The 23,418-nt window shown below is 40.4% G+C and overlaps 1 pseudogene; it reads right to left on the reverse strand.

Moving 5' to 3' along the window:
* Positions 1-12,220: 12,220 nt before the first annotated feature.
* LOC118998524 (uncharacterized) lies at positions 12,221-12,340 on the reverse strand (annotated as a pseudogene).
* Positions 12,341-23,418: the final 11,078 nt, after the last annotated feature.

Consider the following 23,418-nt stretch of genomic DNA (forward strand, 5'->3'; position numbering starts at 1 on the left):
CCCATCACTTTACCCAGTAAACATGGCTCATTGTGACTAAACTGTGCAAAAAATATGGTCTATGAGGAACATCAGCATTCCTCTGGAAGTCTGGCATCTTGGTGTGTGCAAGGCCGTGGGGTGTCTCTATGATAAACCTCCAGTGAAAACCGTGGGCACTGAGACTCTAGTGAGCTCCCCAGTTCAGGAAACAGTTTACGTGTTGTGTCCCAGACCATTGCTAGATAATTAGGCACATCCTCTCTGACTGCACTGAGGGAAGACCCTTGGCAGCTTATGGCTGGTTTCCTCTTGAATTTTCCCCATCCACCTTTCCCCTTTGCTGATGTTCTTCATATTATCTCACTAATAAATCATAGCCATGAGTCCAACTCTAAGCTAAATACCATGGGCCTTCTTAGTGAAGCATGGAAACTGGGAGTGGTCTTGGGGGACTTCTGATGTAATATATATTTTTAGTGGAATTTAATATGGTCCTTTAGTATTATCTCTACATTATGCAAAAATGAAATATTTATTAACTATTCAGTTAATTACATGTTTTAGTGAAACCCTAACATTTAGGCTTAAGTTGGGTTCTGACTTGTACTTGGCTATGATGGAATAGATATGACCTCAGAGTTGGTTTAGCTACTTTTTAATGTGTGTTAATATAGAAAGAAAAGTTGAAAAACTTCTGCAAAGCAAATTTTACCTAAAGTAGTTTGTATTCTTATTTTTAAGCAAGTTGTGCACCTGGTGGAAGCCTTCCAGTACTCTTTTGGTGCATTGAGTGATCAAATTTATTTGCACTTTACTTTTATGGACTCTAAGTTTTTCCTCAAACTTTTGTTTCATTCATCCATTATCTTCCTCAGCAAAAATTCACTGGTGGTGATCGACAGTCAGTAGGACATATGCAGAACTTGCTATGTAGTGAAGAAAGATGCACGACAAATATGTGAATGTTACAGCCTTTGAAAAATAATGTTTGGGTGGAGTTCAGCCTCGAGGAGTTGGAGGATTCCCAGAGAAGTTGGTCAGGACAGAAATGGTGACCACGCTGTGCAGTGGACTAAATGCTGGCTCCTGAAAAGACGTGTCTACCAAAAATGCCATCTGCAGAGGAAACCTGGATGGCTAGAAAACTTAATTAGGGGAGGTCAGCTCTTAAAGCATGGCCTTTTCCAATAATACTGAGTCTAAATGAGTGAACAAATGTAATCTTTAAATCAGCAAAACTATGTGCTTTCTTTGTAGGCTAAAAATCTATATGGGTGTGTGCATGTGTGTGTCCCTCTAATTGCGAACAGCCTTTAAATTGACACAGTTGGTGGTGGGACAAATAATGCCAGCACCATCCCTCCACCCTATGTCCCTCAAAAGTCCATGTCCTAATCTCATGGCCGTGACTGTGCCATTTTACATGGCTTAAGGGAATTTGCAAGAATAACGAAGGTAACAGATACTAAAATAGGGAGATTATTCTGGATTATGTTTTGGCCTAATATAATCACACAAGTCCTTCAAAGCAGAAATTTTTCTCTGGCGGAAGTGAGGGAGAGGAGACAGAAGGGGAAATCAGAGATTGCACACATGAGAAGGATTTGGCGCTCTGTTGCTGGTTTTGAATGTATGGGGCCACATGTAAGGACTGGAGAGAAGACAGGCCCTGGATGACAGCCGGCAAGGAAATGGGGACCTGAGTCCTACTATTAAAAGGACCTCAATTTAGCCAGTAACCTGAATGACCCTCGAAGTAGATTCTTCCTTGAGTTCCTAATTATAAATGCAGCTTTGCTGTTGCTTTGGTTTTAGTTTAGAGAGTCTTGTTGGATGTCTAACTTACAGAATTTAAAAATAATTAGTGGGTATTGTTTTAAACAATGGAGTTTTTGATAATTTGTCACAGCAACAATAGAAGAGTAATATACTAGGGCAATTGTTTTCTAAATTTTAAATTTTTTTTCATGAAATATTTTTTCAAGTTGGTCTAATTTATAGGCAACCATCAATATTAGGTCTAGGACACTTTTACATCAGAGAAATATTGAGAACTATTAAGCCGACAGTCTCTGGTTTTGATGCTTAATATTCATTTTATGTTCACTATTTAAAATTCAAATTAAAGATGAACTTGTCAGAATTGATTTTTTTATAGTTTGGATAAATTAAAATCCTTTATTAAACTTACATTTTATGAGTTTTCTGGTAAAGAGAAATTAGATTTTCCCAATCACCTTCTCTGAATAACAGAGATGTCCCCAAATGCATGCGTCCGTTCACCCCAGTGAGTGGCAGGGGCCTCCTGGGTAGCAGGTGAGCTCAGTGACACAGAAAGCATGGGGGCCAGCCTGGTGGCTCCTGCTGAGGGGCTCCTGAGATGCGCTCCTGTTTGTTAAAGGAAAAGCTTGCTGGTCTCTGAAACCAGGCTGCCCGAGCAGGAGCGGAGGGCACGTCTGTGCTCTGCATGAGCAATTTTATGCAGTTGTCCTTAATACAAAGGAAGTAAATTTGGGGTTTCATGTTGCCCTGGATTAAAAAAAAGCTGTCTTACCATTACAGAATAGAAATCTATCTTATTTAACACGGAGAGCCTGGCAGGGTGAAATGTTGTCCATTCTTCTTGAAATTTTCCAGCAAGTGTTACTTGCTATTAAAAAATGTGCACAGAACTGATTATCTTTCGGCATAACAAGAACATGAAAGATAGGAACTCGTGTTCTGCTTTGGTTTTCCTTCTGTTGCATAATCACAGAGGGAGGTAACCGGGATGGTTGGTGTTGTATGTGGACAGGGTACATTCAGCATTTCTGATGAAATTTAGTACAGAAGAGGCAGGGCCTCTTCTTTGTGCTGGCCCTTCAGAAAAAACTTGAAGTTCAAAACAAATTACAGGATGATTCTCCTATTGAGCTGGAGTGTGGTGATCTCTTTGCTCTCATTTTTACTCACTTTCTATTTGAGGATTCAGACGTTCAGTAAAAGTAGAAGAATGCCCAATGGCATGTGCATTAAGTGAAAGAAATTGATGAGAGAAAAATCTGAACTGAATAAAGTTAAACAGGTTTACATGCTGCAAGTTTTTTCAGAGCTTGTAGATGCCAATAATAATAATAAACACACATTGAGCACCTATGTGCCATGCATCATTCTAAGTTTTTTGGATGTATTGATGAGGGTGACCCTATGACAATGCTATGCAGTAGGTACTATCATTATCAGACCATTTAATGCAAGAGGGTACTGAAGCCAGAAATAGTAAATTATTAGCCAAGGGTGGGTCGCCCAGCTTGTGAGGTTGAGGGCTGATCACTTTACTTGACTATAACCTCCTTACATCCCTTTTTGCTTATGGAATCTCATGGGATTAATGTTATGTGAGATGTAATTTTGGAAACATCCAAGTAGACAGAACAAAGTGCAGGATGCTTCGTACTTTTGGATTGTAGGAAAATGGCATTTCAGTAACTCCAAAGATAGGGGAATCCATCCCCATCTCAGGGGTCAGATATTCTATGATTACGGTCAGGATTCAGCATTTTAAAATCTGTAATCTTTCCTCCCAGACAATTTCATGTCATATCTGGTAAGTTGAGAGTGTGGGGGCTGGTATTTTAAAGTATTTTCAATAAAGAAACAATACATTCTAACACATACCACACACAAAAACATTTCTAATTTTAGAACCATTTTATTAAACTTAGTGTACAGCCTTGACCCCACTAGCCACAGCCTAAATCTGACTCTAAACAGATTGTAATGAATTGTAACAAGCTGTGTAAACTCTTTCTCTACTATAAACAGATTATAATGAATTGTGACAAGATGTATAAATTCTCTTTCTCTACTATAAGGTTGTTTTTAAAGCATATGACTAGGGAAAATATCCATAAAGTATATCATAAAAATGTTCATCCTTATAATCAGAGAAATAAAAATGAGAACATGAATTAGCATTTTTCACTATCTTAAGAACTGGTACATTGGACAGTTAATAATGTATAGGGTTGAAATTTCATACATGGTTGGTGGAAATTACTATAATATTTTTGAGGGGTTGGTCCCGCAAAAGCCTCAAATAATTTGATACAGATGTACCCTTTGATTCAGATAGTTCTGTTGTTCTGAGCCCAGAACAGTCCTCCATTCTTCCTTCTGCAAAGCCACATTCCGAACATACTTTGTGGTACAGCTCTAGATGGATTATTGTATCATTATATTACAGTAATATAATATCGTATAATTTGCCACCTTCCCTCTAAGAAGATTATATATTCTCACTGGTTACTAAGTGATTTGCTGTGCTCCTCCCAGTAGGGAATCTGTATTTGCTACCCATTGATGGCAGGCTTAGCCTTGTGACTTGCTTTAGCTGGAATTTGGGTAGAGGTAATATATGATGAGGTCTGTCTGGAAAAAGTCTAGCCATTGTTAATGTAATGGGAATGGTTTGCAGGATATCAGTGTAACCTGGCAGCCTAGGGGAGTGGACTGGAATGGGCATGCATGAGCAATGACAACTTCACTGTGCTGGTCAGTGGAGGTGGTAGATGCTGTTTAGTGAGCGTGTGTACTATCTGGTCATCTCATGCAAAATGACTGAGCATGTAGAGCAATGAACCTGCATTATGTTTTGCATTAGATTTGCACATTCCTCCAGGGAAACTATTCAGATGATTCAGAAGGCCGCAGCTATGGGCAATGGGTGATCGGCAGCTTCATCACGACAATGTGCCTGCTCATGTGTTGTTTTGTGCACAGATTTTTGGCTAAACATCAAGTCACCCAGGTGACTCAGCCCCTGCTACAGCTGAGAGTTGGTGTCCTGCAACTTCTGGCTTTTCCCAAAACTAAAATCACCTTTGAAAGGGAAGCGATTTCAGACTATCACCGAAATTCAGGAAAATATGATGGGGCAGCTGATGACAATTGGGAGAATTGTGTGAGGTCCCAAGGTGTCTATTTTGAAGGGGACTGGGGTGTCGTTGTTTAATGTACAATGTTTCTTGTATCTTCTTCAATAAAGCCTCTATTTTTCATATTACATGGCTGGATACCTTCTGGACAGACCTTATATCTACCATGACCAAGCAGAGATTTCAAGAATTATTGTGTGGTTTCAGTATTTCTACCATCCGTGCCAGCAGATTATAGTGAGGCTGCTCCTTAACTTGGGTCCTTGAAGGAAGGAAGACATGGAACAGAGCTGAAGCCAAATTTCAGGTACCGTGTATATGAGTGAGCAATAGACGTGTGGTAAGCCATGGAGACTTTGGGTTATCATTAACATTAGTGTTGCAACCCAGAATAAACAGACAGAAGCTCAAATCTACTTCTTCCACCAAGTTTTTAGGTTTATGCTAGCTTATGTTTCTTTTTATCTTTTCCAAAGTCTACACAGAATTTAAGTCTATAATGCAAATCTTTTAAAGTGTGCCCTTTTCTAATATTGATTTCCAATTACATTAACTATGTCATTGCTCTCTCCAGATGTTCTATAAAGTTTTTTAATGCACACGCCATCTCTTATGCTTTAAAATTATTTTCTCTGGTCCTAGAGACATAGTACACACTGAATAAACATTTGTAGGTTGACATATCTACAAATGTTTATTGAGTACCTGTAATATGCAAGTCACTGTTGTTTTATCAATTGGTAAAAATGACCATTAAGGACCTCATTATTGTTCAGGTTGGGCAGGAATGTTTGTTCCTTCCCCTAAAAGTAGGTAGTTGGTTCCAGGAAGATTTTGCTTGTTGGATGATTAGCTCATAGAGGCCCTTATGATGATTGATGGGAGCTATTTACATGACTCATGTTTTCACCCACGCAGGGCCCGAGGAAAAGCCTTAGACACACTCAACTCAGAGTGGCTTCATTGCCACTAGAGATGGAGGAGGACAGGGCCCTCTGAAGCCTAGACCTGCAACAAGCTTGTTTGTTTTTATAATGATGTAAAAGGCAATTTTTTGTGGGTGTTTAGATCTCCCTTTGTGAGAGATTACTTTATAAGGGAATGTTAGTTGAACGTGAAAAGAGCAGAGGCAAGAAGGCAATAAAACAATGATCAGTTCAATTTCTTCCTGAAATGACTCCTGTTCTCCCTGGGGCATCAGGGGCTTGTCTGGCATCTCAGGCCTCAGGTTTATTTATAGATATTTACAATTCCTTAACAGGGAATATGTTACAGAATGCATTTAAACTATCTACTCATTTGAGCTCCAGAGTGTGTGTGCCTTTTAAAAAAAATATGACAAAGCAAGGGAGCTCTTTAAAACCTATAAATTAGCTTCTGGTGACTTCATACAGGAGGCGCTTCTGGAATACCGTGTGATTGTCAAGCAGGAGTTTAGTGAGGGAGCAGGGGCACCACTGTGACCCCTTTGAAATAAGATTGAATGGCATTAATCTGAGAACAGTGCTTGTCTGGGATAATTATTGCATGCAAGAGCAGGAGAACAATACATATAGGTGTAAATTTTGTATTTTTGCCAAATAGCTATAACAAGTGTATGACATCTAAATTGTTTTCGGCACTGTAATCTCATAATATTTTGATCCTTAGATAAATGTCATTGACTCACTGCACAGTTAACCTTGTGAGGTTTTTTGAAGCTAACAGGCCAAAGTAATGTGAAATGATAGAGGGCATTAAGCAAGGTTAAACAGTTATCACTATTAAGTGGCATGTGGACCATTTTAATGTCTAGCAGGAAGAGGAAGTGATGTTTTTCTAGAAGGAATACAGATGGGCAACATTCTTGCCAATTCCACAGTCAATTGTGTATAGCTTTTTTGGAAAACCTATCCTTTCTTCCCATTTCAGTATCTTCGTTGCCATAGTATAAGTACAATTCTGTCTGGGGAGTTTTTCACTCTTCAGATGAGAATGTCCAGCAAAATTCAGAGCATTGCATTTCTAGGGTTATTGGGGCTGTAAGATTTCTGGTCCAACCATCTCTTTATTGGTAAATAAAATGAGTCCCAGAGTCGTTAAGTAATTTGCCTGAATTCAGATTTGGTGGAAGAGTTGTGATTAAAATATTAATGTTAAGAAACATTATTTTTAGGTGAAGGAAATGTGAAAAAACACAGAAAAAATGAACTGGACTGAAGGTTATTACTGAGACTATGGGATAGGACCAGAAACCTGCTCACTGCGGGGGGTAGGGGGTTGCTCATAGAACGGCAGGGAGAGCGTACTATAATGGGAAGTAAACACTATCAGAAACATCGACAAACCTGGGAACAGATGCAGAATAGTGAGATGATGCAATGTTCTGATGACCACAGTTGTATTATCCTTCAGGAGATTCTCACGTGTGCTCTGCAGCTTAGTCCTTGGCACTGAACTGTCCAGTGTTTTGTATAGTTGACTTGGAAGAATCTATATAATAGTTAGTGATCAGAAAATGCAAATATGGAAGCAAAGGAAAAAATGTTTAATGATAGAATTAAAATTCAAAATTATTTATCCATATATGAGCCCAAAGCAATGAGTGAAAGTGAGAATAGAGCTAAGAGGAATAACAAAAACAATGTCAAAGAATTTGCGTGAGTTCCACATGGGTGGTGTATCTGGCTTGACCGCTTGTACCAGTTCAAGTGTTACAAACTTGGATGTTCTAATAGCCCATAAACTAAGTGTAGTCCTGTACTCTGTCAAGAAATTAAATGCAATCTTAGGCTATTTTCATAGAAGTGTCATATTTTTCTTCATATCAGAAGATGTAATAGAATGATGGATTCACTAATTGTCAGACCATGGATTAACTTCTGCACCACTAGACATAGCCTTGAAAGGTCATAATGGAGAATTAAAATGGTAGTTCCTAAACTGTCTCAGTTTGACCCTTTGAAGGCTATATCCTTTCTTTACAGAATATAAACATGTGTACAAAAGTCACATATAATTTCAGGGGGGCTACAGGTACAGGTTGAGAACTCTTCAAGTAGAGATGACTAATGGGAGAGTAGTCAGAAAGACAGTGGCTGTGGAAACCATGTCAGACGAAAATCAGTTCACAGAATCATGGATGCTGAACCTGGAAAAGGAAAGGTCCAGGGAGCCCCGAGGCCCTCGCGACCACAGCCCACTGGTTCTCCTNAGACCATGGATTAACTACTGCACCACTAGACATAGCCTTGAAAGGTCATAATGGAGAATTAAAATGGTAGTTCCTAAACTGTCTCAGTTTGACCCTTTGAAGGCTATATCTTTTCTTTACAGAATATAAACATGTGTACAAAAGTCACATATAATTTCAGGGGGGTTACAGGTGCAGGCTGAGAACTCTTCAAGTAGAGATGACTAATGGGAGAGTAGTCAGAAAGACAGTGGCTGTGGAAACCATGTCAGACGAAAATCAGTTCACAGAATCATGGATGCTGAACCTGGAAAAGGAAAGGTCCAGGGAGCCCCGAGGCCCTCGCGACCACAGCCCACTGGTTCTCCTTTCCCTAGAACCAGAAAGATTGCATTTTTCAGTGCCCATGTGCGGTCCATGTGAGTCGTTCTTCTGATCAATGAACCAGGAGAGGGAGGGATGTGTGTCACTCTCAGGTTGTAGCATTTTTTTCCTAGTCCAAGACCCTCCAAAACTCTCTTCCTTACTGTGGCAATCAGATTATATATCCCGGGTGGTGTGCCTATAAGATCATGACTCCTCCATCAAGCCAGGTCTCCGCGTGACCTGGTCAAGCAAACACCCCATGCCAACCTGTGTTGGCACTGACCAGCAGTCACTCTGGAGGTGAAGGTGGGGACCAGTGGGTGGGTGTGGAAGGTAGTGAACTCTTGAATTGCTTCCCTCCATGTGGAAATTTTGTGCCGATAATGACACAGAGCACAATTTCCATTTGGAAAATTGCAATACATATTTCTCTCTATTCCTTTGCAGGAATATAAAAGCACAGTACATGTGCATTTTGAAAACAGAGGGCTTTAGGCAGGGCATTTGCAGACAGTATGTATTTCTCTCAGTTTTTGCAGATATGTGTTCTATCCTCTGGGAAGGAACATGCGGGTTTTTGATCTCATTTAAGATGAGATAATAATCCTTGCTGCCCACAAGAGGGAAGAATTGTTGTTTGCTACAGATGGTCATGCCCCAAGAAAGGGATTTGCCGAGTAGGGCACCACCTTTCCTAGCATTAGGGCTGTCCCACAAAGACACGTTCTGAGAGTCCCCTGGGACCGGAAGGTATTCTGACAGTGATTACACAGAAGGCATTCAGGAGCGAGGCAGGGCATATGGGAGTGTGTGGTTTTCTTCTACATTTCCCCAACCCGTTTAATTTTCGGAGGCACTTTTTATCACAACCATGGTTAATGCCATCACGGACTTTTTGTATAACACATACACATAAATATTTATGATGAATTCTAGAACATGATCTAAGACATTATTACTTTGTAACACACTCTTTCTTTTGGTGCAAAAGTCCAAATTTCAAAGGCAACAGATACGTGTTTTGCTTGGTAGGTGAGCTTATAGATAATGAAATTGTTCATGAAATTGTGAGGGAGTACACAGTGAGCATGCTTTATGAAGGAGTGGAAGTCAGTACTAAAGCTAGGATCAGACTTCCTCTTTGTACTTTTATGTCCAGGCCACTAGAATATATTTCTTCCTATTCAAGGGAATGAGTCCTCATGAATCACCTGATTTAGGAGCATAGCCTCCTTATCTCCTCTCCCCGACCCAGGAGTTACCACGTCCTCCCTTGCACGACCCTATTGGGGCCTGTTTTACTTGAATCTTAAAATGAATGTGCAGCGATATTCGCAGGAAAATGAGTCCAGCCCTGCTAGATGCTGGCTGTTTTCATGCACGCGGCGCGTAAAGAAAACGAGAACCACTGCTCCACGGAGCAGGTCGCGGCTCTCCGTTGGAGTCACAAACACCCTCTCTGATGTGGCAGTGATTCCTTTGCCCGCAAATGCGAAGTAGTAGGTTCCCGAACAAAATCCACTCACGCAGAGGTCCTTTACTTGAATTCAAATTCTCTTTGGTGTATCTTTGGAAACAATCACAGTGGAAGCAAATGCAGTAAAGTTATGTTACAGTATGGTGAAATAGCATGCTGGTTTAGGGTAAATTGTGATGAATTCTGTTTATGAGTACGTTGGATTTTGTGGATTAAAGATGAATGGAGAGTGAATATTGTATTTTAAAAAGTGTGACATTAGTGACATGGTGGCCAGAGGCACAGACTATCTAAAAACCATTACTCATTTCTAGACATGTGATCTTAGACACATTACTCAATCTCTCTAAGCCTCAGTATTCACATCTGTAAAATGGAAACGATAATTTTACCTGTACCATATGCTTAATGACATGATTGAGAAAATACATTTAAAGCAAGTAACGATTTGCCTAATATGTAGTAAATGCTTAATCAATGGTAGCCCTCCCCTTTTTATCCTCACCCGAGGGCATGCTTATTGATTTTAGAGGGAGGGGAAGGGACAAGGAGAGAGGGAGGGAGAGGAACATGGATGTGAGAGAGAAACACTGATAAGATGCCTCTCACTCATACCTGCACTGGGACCAAACCTGCAACCCAGGCATGTATCCTGACTGGGAATTGAACTCGTGACCCTTTGGTTTATGGGACGATGCCCGGTGGGTACCAGCATAGTGATAGAAATAGTACTAGACTGTGACTCAGCAGGCCTTTCTTTTTGTCCTTGCTCCATTAAAATGCTGTGTGGCTGTCTGCAAGTTACTTGCCCTCTCTGGATCTAGAGTGTTTGTTTTGCTTTGTTTTCGTATGAATAGATATGTAGACTTAAGATTCTCTTATTTTTTCCAGCTATAGAAATATTGATTTTATGTAACTCAGCACCATGGTTGTGAAAAACAACTTAGTTCATATTCCTTATTGACCTTGATTTATCAATTAAATGGCTGGGAGCAGGGCATCTCACACTTTAACGCGTATTTGAGTCAGCTGGGGAATTCTGGGGACGCTTACACTGCAGCTTTCCCCTCGGTAGGCCCAGGGAGCGCAGAGCCTGAGGGTCGGCGTTTCTGACAAGGTCCCAGGTCACCTGTGAAAGCATGAAGGCCGTAGAGCTTATTCTTGCTTCTCTGTTTGGTGGTCAACATGTCAGCTGCATTGAATTTAAGTGTTAACACTCCCATTCATACCTATTTGTGGTCAGAACCGCTTAAAGGACAAATAAATGAAATAATTCGATATGCCCAAATTTGATACCACGTCGTCGCATTAATTCAAGAAAGTAAAACAGTAGCTCTGGAAGATTTACTTGACAAATGATGACACTTTTAGGACTGAAATCAGATAGAAATTATTGGGCAGAGATCTGTGTCCAGGTCTCCCTTTTGCTCCCCTTTGGGTCTTAAAGATTAAAATATCTGTGTAATAGCCAAGTGAAATTGCCCTGGATATAAATGAATATCAAAAGATTCTATAACTGGAGCAATTGATTTATTTATCACTAAAAGTATTTCTCACTGCCAGTTTTAACCCTGGCAAAGTTTTATGATCAGACATTGTCATAAAATTCACTTCTCAGTTAAGGGCTACGGATAATTTTTCCCTAGAAAGAATTTTGCACACAACTTCTTTTCTTTAAACTGTCAGTGTGAGTGTCATGGAGAAGAAAGGGGCTTCAAGGATAAAATGAAGTTAAATTTCTAGTAACTCCCTGTTTTAAGGGGGTGATGATAGTACAGCGTGAGATGGGCGGAGCGGAGAATGACTTCTCAAAACACCAGATCACAGAGAGAAGAGGGTCCCCATCTATCTTAGGTTCGGAGTTTCCTTTTGATTTCTCCAGGTTCTTAAAATCTTTGATGATGGTGCATGGGCAATGCATATTGATGACTGAAGCATTTGCCAGTTGTCTTTCTCTTCCTGCTGTATAGACGGTGAAGATGGCAAAGACTGGCTTGGAGAAAGATGCGGGATTAGTTGTTCGAATCTGCTCTTAGCTGATGGTCAGTTTGTTGAGAAACTTTGATCTTTCTACATTAGGCATATAAAATTTTCAAGGGAAGAGTAGAGCAACAAAAATGAGTGGGAAGTTTTGTTCTCTTTAAATGTCCATCGCAATGGAATGTGCGTGGGGATATAGCTGGAAAAAAATGTAGTTAGATTATGGTAATATCTCTGAGTATATAAATATATTTTATATTTACATGTATACTTATATTTATAGAATATTTATATTTATACTTATATATTGGTAGAATATTTATGCTTATAGAATATGGAAGCCTTCTTGAAGTATAAGTAATTCAATTTTTTTGAATGTAAAATTTTATTTTAAACTGATAAGCACAGATACTACACTTGATCTTAGCCAAAAGGCCGAGAAGTGATTAAAATTTTATTTTAAAAGGTAGCCTCCTTATAAATCCTCTGATAAAACTAAGAAATTTTTTTGTGACACAAATATACCTTCTTTAATGAGGTTTAATATTTTAATACTTGCTTTCCTCATAGGCACACATGCATGTACAAGATATTTTCTTTTGGGACCATTAATTACTTACTGCATCTTGTGCAGTGACCCGAGTCCATTGTCTGTATGGGAGTTCATTCTCACGCTCTTAGTATTTTGCAAAGGATGTTAGTGTTGCCTAAGGTGAAAACACTTGCTTATTCTTTTTTCTCTTTCCTTTCTCACAAGCTATTAAAATCTTGGTCAGCCAACTCTCCCAATCCACCAATCCTACCAGATTTTTTTTTTTTTTGGTTTAACTTTCCTTTGGAAATGCCATGAAATCCAAATTGAAATTATTAGTATTTTTCCCTTTCTGCAACAGGTCCAGATAATTTGTCTGAATATATTCAGGAAGCTAGGCTTGCTCTGTGCATGGCTTGGAGGCGTGTGTCCATTTGAGATCAGGTGAGCATCTTATTACATGAGGGGCAAATATTCACTCTGGGTATGACTTGGAGTGGGCATCAACCGCACTTCGGTGGTTGTTTTGAACTGGGTCTGACCTCTGACCGGGATATCCTCTTATGCTTCTGTGAAGTTAGAGAAAAACAGTCCCGGGTACCTCAGGCCACAAGGGGCCAATTTGCTGGCTCATTCCGCAAGAACAGATTATTCACTTTCCGCCTCCAAATGTGTGATTTTGTGGCTTCAAGGGCTTCATTACTCCTCTGCATGCTGTGTTTGTATTTGTTGACAGGATGACATAGCAGCATTTAGCGTGCTGGGTACTATTTAGCAGAGAATTGATAAAAACAAGGGAAGTTTTCATATTAATGCAAAAATGCATTCAAGTGAGCAGAATTGTGGAATGTGAGTTTTCTTGTGTAACTTCTCATTGAGTCCTGAATGCCTTCTTTTACATTCCTGTTCAGCGATAACAGGGGGTCACTAGTGAAACAGAAACAGTCTCACTTTTACAAACGACTACGTAGAGTTACACTACCGTCTGAAAGTGCCTCCTCCGTGCCAGGTGCCCTCTCGGTAATGTCTAGATGAATCAGATTTGGTTCCTGTCCCCAAAAGATGACATTTTTGTTATTGTAATTTAACACTTTAAAATTCCTCACAGCTAATCCATGGATTTGAGTATTTCCTTGCTACAGGTATATAACATTGTCCCATATTACACAATAAATTAGTTTCCAACTACACTGTTAGTCAACACCGTATTTTTTGTGTCCCAAGTCAATCTTACTGGTTGTAAGCTCAGAGAAAGCCAGCGGGTTTTCTTCTCCTTCTTTGTCTATGCTGTTAGTTGTAGCCCACTCGCTGAATGGGCCCAAGACATGTATTTCTTTTGACTTGTACTTCATTTCTAACACACTTGAACCAGAGACTTAGAGCGGAAACATTTCAATAAAATTAGATGTGGTGCTAGTTACACAACTATGTGAATATACTATGCGAAGATACTTTAAATGGATGGATTATGTGGTATATAAATTACATTCAATAAAGCTATTCAACATTTGTATTTATATTTTCTTTTATTTTTTATTTTTACTTTTTTGGAGAATTTTAACATTTATACTTTGTTGTACATTATGTTTTTATTTATATACTTATTTTTTTTTATTGTTCAAATACAGTTGTCTCCATTTTCCCGCCACCATTCTCCCCCACCCACCCACCTGTACATCCCACCCTTAATCCTACCCATGTTTGGCTTTGTCCGTGTGTTCTTTATACATGCTCCTTTACAACCCTTCCCATTCTTTCCCCCATTACCCACCTCCCCTCTCCCCTCTGGTTGCTGTCAGTTTGTTCTTTATTTCAATGTTTCTGGTTATATTTTGCTTGCTTGTTTGTTTTGTTGATTAGATTTCACTTATAGGTGAGATCATGTGATATTTGTCTTTCACTGCCTGGCTTATTTTATTTAGCATAATGCTCTCCAGTACCATCCATGCTGCTGCAAAGGGTAGGAGCTCGTTCTTTTTTCCTCCTGTATAGTATTCCATCGTGTAAATGTACCTTAGTATTTTGATCCACTCATTTACTGATGGGCACTTAGGTTGCTTCCAGCGCTTGGATATTACCATAAAGCAGTAAATTGTACTGTTATGAACATTGAGGTACATAGGTTTTTCTGAATTGGTGTTTCAGGTTCTTGGGCTATAATCCTAGCAGTGAAATTGCTGAGTCAAAAGGAAGCTCCATTTTTAGTTTTCTGTGGAAATTCCATACTGTTTTCCACAGTGGCTGCACCAGTCTGCATTCCCACCAACGGTACCCTAGGGTTCCCTTTTCTCCACATCTTCGTCAGCACTTGTTGTTTGCTGATTTGTTTACGATGGCCATTCTCGCTGGTGTGAAGTGGTATCTCATTGTGGTTTTAGTTTGCATCTCTCTGATGGCTAGTGATGCTGAGCGACCTTTCACATGTCTCTGGGCCTTCTGTATGTCCTCTTGGGAGATTTCTTTTAAAAATCCAAACTGTCTGGCAGTCCTGCATTCACATCCCCACTTGACCGGCATGCGCAGGGATGGAGCAACTGCTGATTATTGTTGCACTGTGAGTTCTCTCACCCAACTCAGTTCAAAACATGATCATTGCAGCAGAGGAGGAGAGAGGCTGGGACACTGAAAAGCCCGTGCACGGTGGGGCCCCAGTGTCATTCCAGGAAAGATCAAGCTCACTGGGTTTTGTGGTTAAGAACAGTTCTAGTGAATACATAAAACAGTGGGAGAGGCCGATGTTTTCCTCTCTTCTTGGTCTGTTGCCTGACAATCTACCACCCAGAACGGATCACTCAACAGAATGGTGCTGGCCAGGCTGTTTGATTCATTCTGCGTCGGTTGAATTGCATGATATACGGTGGTCCATCTGGGCCTCATTTGTCAATCCTCACAAATTGATTCAACCCTTTGGTATTTCCAAATTGGTTCCCCTCATAACAGTAGAGTCTTAAGAAAAACATTTCTGTGTTTGAATATTCTGGGGAAATTCTGGGGACAATGTTGACTCTCTATATTAGCAATGCACATAACATATTCGTGGTCTTCTGAAGGCTTGCAGTTAAGGAGTCCATTTAACTTTGTTGTTTCCCAACTGACATTGATCTGGAAAATTAACCCAGGGATCTTAGCCGCAGTCTCTGAGGTCTCATATCTAGTGAAAAACTGATACAGCACACTGAAGGATATTGCCACAGCCTATTGTTTGGACATTCATTACCTGTGTAATACATGGTGGGGCAAAAACAGGTGTACAAGTGTGTGTGAAAGAGAGTTCACTCTTGGAATATTATTTATTAATTATCACATTATTTTCTATATGAACCACTGTAAACTTACTTTTTCCCCACCGTGTATTTTAGCCACCAACCAATATCCAATAGATATTGGACAGCCTGGGAATAAAGGCCAAAGATGTGGAATTGAAAGATAACACGTTCATCACCACTTACTAAGCTTTTAAAAGTTGGTATCACACCATATGATTTCACTTACATGCAGAATCTAAAGAACAAAACCAACATACAAACAAACAAGCAGAATTGAAACAGACTCATAGACACAAAAAGTGGGTTGGGGGTTGCCGGGGCTAAAGGGGTTTTGAGGATGAGGAGAAAGAGATGAAGGGTTAAGAAGTACAAATTGGCAGTTACAAAATAGTCACAAGGATATGGAGTTAGTAATATTGTGATAACTACATATGGTTCCAGTTGGGTACTGCGAATACCAGGAGGGACACTTTGTGAAGTATATGATTGTTTAACTACCATGCTGTACACTTGATACAGCATGATATTGTAGGTAGGCTGTAATTTAAAAATAAAAAAATAAAGTCATATACCAACTGGAAGAAAAATTAAAATTGGTATTACAAAGAGAGAAGAACCCCTTCTGAAGTAGGATTTTAAGTCACTGAGGTTGGATGTGGGGCTCAGGGCAGACGTGGAAACCCACTAGAGGCTCTGACAATTTCTCTAGTGCGCATGACCACAGTCTGGGTCTTCTCGCGGTTCTTTGGGCAGAGAGAGCATGTCTTCTCTCTCTTAGTACTTCTGTAAGTGATAAAGTTCAGATTTTCTGTGCAGGTAACATTCAAGAAAAACATGTTCTTAGGGAACCTAGTTTGAACCTGCTCGTTTGAGTAGAGAAGTAAGACAAAGAGATTGTGGGAGATTTGGAGTTGATAAGAGAGAAATTAACTTTTTGGATACTTCTGTTATTGTTTTCCATAATTATTTGGCAGGTGATCAAATAATTATTTTGTTTTGTTGAAAATTCAGAAAATTGCAAGGAAGATAAGTGAAATGATTAGATGTAACCAGTTATTAACACCTTGGTGCATTTTCTTAATACACACTGAGCATAATGCAAAACATGTTCTGGTCCAATTTGTTTCACTTACTATTATGTCGTGAGCATTTCTCTGGCCATAAAAATCCTTCATAAACATTACTTTTAATGGCTACATTGTATTCCATCTTTTGGATCTACCATAATATCAAAACCGTCATTCCGAAAGGTAAGTATAAAGGACACAAGGACAAAAACTAAGAGGGGTGGAAATGGGAGGGAGGTGGGGAGCCCTGGGGGGTGGGTTGGGATGGGACTAAAAGACAGAAAACTGTACTGGAACAGTTAAAATAAATCCATTAAAAAATAAAAAAGACTATTAAATTAAAATATGCATATGTTTCTGGGAAGACCACTCTAATCTTCTATATCCCAAGACAAACAGAAGAGAGGATTAAATAGATCAGATGAGATCATATGGCTACAGAGAAGTGAATGGCTTGCTTTAAGTTTCCAGCAAAACTGAAAATAGAAGACAGTCCCCTTGTTCTGTGTCTGATGCTCAGTTCACTGCCCCACCTTTAACTTTTGCTGCTGACATCTTTTTCCACATCTCCCAGGAAGATTTCTGCAGAGGCTGTCATTTTGGGGCTATTGATCTGATGGGTGATTTAGCCTGCGGTGAGAAAATTGCTGTCAAAATGGAATGTGTCGCTGGAGTGTTGTTTTCCTTGCACTGAGCCCTCAGGGATTAGGGGGTGGGCACGGGCAGGCAGGTCCTGCTGCTGTCTTCTCTCAGTGAGAACTGAAGAAGGAAAAGGTGGTTTGGAGCAAGTACCGCTCTTAATTGCTGAGAATTAGACACAATGATTTTCACAGGGTGATGGACAACCGAAAACCATTCACTTAGTTTAAAAATGAAACAGAGGAAGATAGACATCCTCATTTCTTAGGGAATCAGCACAGATTGCCTTCAGGAGGGTTAAAAAAAGCACCTGGCAGTGGGATGGAGTGAGAGACTCACTGATGACCAGCAGCAAGAGTGGCAGATTTGCGCTGTGGTGACATGATCCTCTTTCCTCCCAGGACGACTGTCCTGAAGCCCTCCTTCCTTCCAAACCTGTCACAACCCAGCCAGATGTAGTTTCAGAGTCTGAAAGAGCACAGAATAAAAGAATAGATTTACCACTTTTCTGTATCCAGCCAATTGTTTTTTTTTTTCTTTTAGGAGAAGAAAGTATACAGCTTCTTACAAAACGACAAGAACATCTTTCCACAGTGGAAAGTTTATCTTTTATTAAGTTTTTTGAGAACTGAAGGAGTTCATCACTGATTGGGATAATGTAATCATGGTTTCAAAAATTCTACATTCTGCAAGAGAGAAAAAGAAGGGTTTCACATATAACAAAATTTCATCTATGAGTACCGATATTCAAATAAAAGAACATCTGTACACATGGAAACTGGTTACATCGAAAGATCCCACACAAACCCACCAGAGAAACAGGTCGGACTTTCCCTGAAGTCCCTGCAGACCCGAGAGTGAGCACTTGGCTGAAATGTTGGTTGGCCGTTGTGTGATGTCGCCTCTTTGAGAGAGGGCTCTTTCAAAGCTGCTGATGGGCGCTCAAGTGACTCTTTTCCAAAAATTAGAGGTACAATATACCCTCTAGGCCATCACGCAGGTTGGTCTCTGTTATACACACCATCCTGGGTAGCTTGAGAAGCTTCCATCCTTTCGTGGCTTGTGGGCTGTCACAAGAGCCTGAGTGACGCTCTCCTGTCCCTTGTGAAGGCTGTCACAGTGGAAAAACAATGAATGAAACAGCATCATCTCCATTTTTTTCCATCCTTGTCACCCTCTCTAACATTATTTATTATCATCAGTTATCATCAATAAGTACTTTGTCAAACAAAGTATAATTCTCAAAATGTTAAAATCGTAATTCTCATGCAGAATGTAGACATTATGTGAATTTTTATTTAATGCATTTACAGAGGAACCAGCAGCATGACAGATTGGCTTCTAAAGAGAATAGGAGACACAGTCTGTTTATTTGTTTTTCAGTGAATAGGAATAAAAAAAGAGTGTTAAGATAAGACTGCCAAATTAGAAAGACAACTGGTTCATGGCATGCAGGGGGATAAAACCATAATTGTTAGGATTTTCTTCTCTACCACACAGAAAATCATAGAACCATGCCTATTAGTTCCCTAGAGCTAGCATAACGAATGACTACAAACGCGTGGGTTAACGCAACACACGTGTATTCTCTCACAGTTCTTGAGGCCAGAAGTCTGAAGTCAAAGTGTTGGTGGAGCCGTGCTCACTCCAAGGGTCAAGGGAAGGTCCTTCCTTGTCTCTTCTAGGGCAAGGCACCTTAGTACATGCTTCTGCCAGCAGACTGTGGCAATCTGTGGCTTTGGCAGCACAACTCCAGTTCCAGCCTCCATTCTCACATGGCCTCTTCCAGATTTGTCCCTGTGTCCTCTCCTCTTCTGAGAAGAACAGAAGGACTTAATCTCAAGATCTTGAACCAATCCCATCTGCAAAGACCCTAATTTCAGATAAGGTCACACACACTCTTGTTGACGGGTCATTGTGATGTTCTGGCTCTCCCGGGTGGTAAGCAAGAATTCCACCACTGAACCGTCCTGGGTTCTTGAGAACTCCTGAGTTAGAAATCGGAAGATTTCACCATAAGGTAGTACTTGGGTGACAGGATTATCATACACACTGTATTTTGCCATGTATAATGCACACTTTTTTTTTGCAATTTTTTGAGGGAAAAATAAGGATTGTGCTTTATACATGGGCATAATGATTACATACCAGGGGTATAATAATAGGTATGATAATCCCATGTATTTGTGCATGGACATGTGGGTGTGCATTATGCACTGGAGCACATTATACACAGCAAAATAAGGTAGCTTGTATGCCGAGGGAAACAATGTTTAAAAAAAGACAGAGAGCCTGGCTGGTGTAGCTCAGTGGATTGAGCGCGGACCTGCGAACCAGACGATCGCGGTTCGATTCCCAATCAGGGCACATGCCTGGGTTGCAGGCCAGTTCCCTGCAGGCCAACTCCCAGCAGGGGACGCACGAAAGGCAACCATACATTGATGTTTCTCTCCCTCTCTCCTTCCTTTCCCCTCTAAAGATAAATAAATAAAATATTTTAAAAATATATAAAAAAAAATAAAAAAAGACAGAGAAATATTGCTCCCTGAACAAAAGCAGGGGAACAGTTTTGAAGAACGTGAGGGGGGAAAGATGGTGTCTTGCTCTGACTTCCAAATACTCTGAGAGGGGAACTGTTTGGCATTTGCATTCTCCTAGAGTCAGATGTCTCAGATGCTGATTTAAAGAAAATGCTCCTAAAATGACAGTAGAAGATCATACAATGTGGGGGTCGGGGGGCAAAGAAACCCTGGAATTTATAAAAAGTTGTGTATTTATTCTTACGTGTTTAAACTTCAGTCACCATCAAAGTACTCTCCATTTGATGCAATATACCTATTGAGATGTTTTTTCCACTGCTCAAAACACTTTTTGAACTTGTCGATTTTGATGCCTTTAAGTGCTTCTGCCTTCTTTCGTTTCACTTCTTCCACGTTGGCAAAATATTTCCCTTTGAGAACTCTTTTCTCCTGGGGAAACAAAAAAAAGTTGCTCAGGGTGAGATCGGGTGAATAGGGAGGGTGGGGCATGGGGGTCATGCCATTTTTGGTTAAAAACTGCTGAACACTCAGCACGGTATGGGCAGGTGTGCTCATAAATCACCCATCATGATATGGCCAAATGTGTTGAGTCTTCAGAAAAAAATGCACTAAAGCCAAACACAGCCTCCTGCAACACCAGCTGAAACACTGATACAGATGGGTTCCTACAACATTCACCTAGTCAGGGAAGCCTGCACTACAAGGGGCCAGCTCTTCAGAAGATAATTCTGTTTTTTGAGTCCCCCCTCATTTGGTTATCTTTTTTATTTATAGCCCCAAGTGTGATAATTTTTCTTAACAACTTTGATAAAAATGCCTACTTTGTGCCAAGTATCGTGATGCCTGATCTTTATATTTTATCTCATTTAATCCTCACAATTCAACAAGTAGGTCTTATTATTTACATTTTCACAGTTGAAGACAACTGAGACACAGAGAAATGAAGTGACATGTTTAAGGCCACACTGCTAGTAAATGACATTAAAAAAAATTGAACCTCGAACACTATTGCGCTTTCCTCTACTTGGTCTTTTTTATCCTCAGGTGAGATAAAAGTCTCCCTCTTCTGTTGTTACTTCAAAGTCTAACTGCCTCTCACAGCAGAGGAGTGACTATGACCTATCAGTAACTCTTCCTGAAATGAGACTTGACTTCCGAGCTAACCTCTCATTGCAAGAAAGACACCGCAGTGCATGACTCTGTGAAGGAGCTTTCCTGAGATTTAAACAGTCCCCAGGACACCCCAAAGGAATTTTAATCGAATTACTTTTCCTTTTACTCACTGTTGTTAAAGCAAATATGCAAATGATACTGAACTTACAGAGTCTTTTGGAAGGTTATTGAATACCTGCAGTTTACTCAAGGCTCATTTAAGAAACCCACAGTAGTAGAAGGTTGTGTATGTAATACTTCATTTGAGCAATAAAGCAGACTGGTTTGTTAGGTTACTGCACATTTCAGGATGTATTTTAATTTGGAAAATGTGTATTAGTTTTAGGATGTGATTTTTCATTGGCAGTCATGGTTGAGGACATTTTTCTAATCTTTTGTAAGACAAGCTCAACTGAAAATCAGTGTTAGTTTACATTATAGTTTGGATTGAAATGAGAAGCCAATTAGGAAGACAGCTTCTTGTGAAACTCTCCAGATGTGGAATCATGTCTTTAGAGTTAGTGCTAAAGCAAATAATCACTCCAGGAAATCACAGGCTTCCCTCCTGCAATTCTGGGAAAACCACAGAAGACTGAATGGTACAGGAGAAAGGGCAGTGAACCAGGATCTGTGCTATGACAGAAGCTATGTTGCATAAGTCATTCAATCTGTCTGAGGCTCTCTCTTCTCTAAACACAACGTGAATGGCCTCATGGTTTCTCAGCTATACTGACTATAATTCCATTGGATGTTTTGAAGTGTATGCAGAGGTAAGCACTTACTCATTGGCAAGAATGCATATTTTAAATTTATTCCTTAGATTCTCTTTACAATATAAAAAGTAATGGAATAGGTTGAGTTTAAATAGTATTGTCTTTCCTTAGAAATCCATACTTGCTTTGTACTAAATCCTTGTCCTTTATGCATGTAATTTACATGAATTTGGCTACCCATTTACACAGATAGAAACTGAGAGGTAGTAGCTGCCAAAGGGCACTGGCTTTATTGGTGAAGAGCAGAGACTAAACGTAGAGACTCCTTGGTTTCAGGCAAGTAATATGCATTGTGGCTCACTTATAGCAACCTGAAGGGTAGGTCTTTTCCATATTCTGTGGCCGAGGAAACTAAGTGCAACAAATGTTGCTGTGCCCTTGGACCTCACCATTGCAGGCAGGCTGGACTTCCAGTTCCTAGCAGCATCTGCAACTCTTTGCTTGAGGGCCTTTCCTAGTGGCTGGAGGCTGCAGATGTGTGTGATGGCAATCCAGAAATCCAAAAATCCAGATGTGTGTGATGGCAATCCAGTGAAGGCCACGGGGACGGCCCTCACCCAAAGACTGTTGGAAATTGGTATATAAATACTTCAGCTCACCTCTCCCTCATGTGGGCACCTTAGGGCACTTCTACACAGGGTTTTGGAGTATCCTTATGGCAGGGGTGTCAAACTCATTTTCACCAGGGGCCACATCAGCCTTGCGGTTGCCTTCAAAGGGCCAAATGTAATTTGGGGACTGTATACATGTAACTACTCCTTAACTAGGGGCAAGGAGCTCGGTGCTACCACCGGGTAGAAACAAGGTGCTGGGCTGGATAAAACAAAGTGGAGGGCTGGATTCGGCCCACAGGTCTTGTGTTTGCTGCCTGTGCCCTGTGGTATTAACTTACAGTTACCAACTGTGAATAACTTCCCTTGTCACTCACCTACCATGTTTCTTGAGACTTTCTTCCAAATAAACTACTTGCTCAGGGTCTGTTTCTGAGGAAACCTAAGCAAAGACAGAAAGGCTCAGAGGGCTAAAGAACCAGGTCAAGGTCCCATAGCTGGTTGGTAGCACAGCTGGGATTCAGACCCAGGTCTGTTGGCCCGAATTCTTTGTGGGTGATATAGCTTATTTTGTTCTGTAGTAAATAGAACACCTTCTATACTTCCAGTGGCGTCCCAGGTATCCCATCTGATAACACATGTAGGTGGAATTGCTTAAACATGCTTTACATATAATTTGAATGTGTGACCCATAGGGAAGGCAGCTGGATGTAGATCTTGAACCCTGGATCTTGAACCCTGTCAGGATCTTGAACCCTGCCATCAAATGGCTGTGGCGGGAGGGGGTGGTGGGGACCGGAAGAGATCAGCCAAAGAACATATGTGCATGTATGCATAGCTCACGGACACAGACAACAACGTGGTGAAGGCAGGAGTGGGGGAAGAAGCAGGGCTGTGTGAAGGGGGCAAAGGGAAAGAAAGGGGGATATTTGTAACAGTTTCAACGATGAAAATAAATGAGAAATAATAAAATTAATAAAGGTAGAATTAATAAAGGTTGATGGT

Source organism: Sturnira hondurensis, unplaced genomic scaffold (assembly GCF_014824575.4).
Source record: "Sturnira hondurensis isolate 20B ecotype Veracruz unplaced genomic scaffold, ASM1482457v3 Scaffold0014302, whole genome shotgun sequence".
NCBI lineage: Eukaryota > Metazoa > Chordata > Mammalia > Chiroptera > Phyllostomidae > Sturnira > Sturnira hondurensis.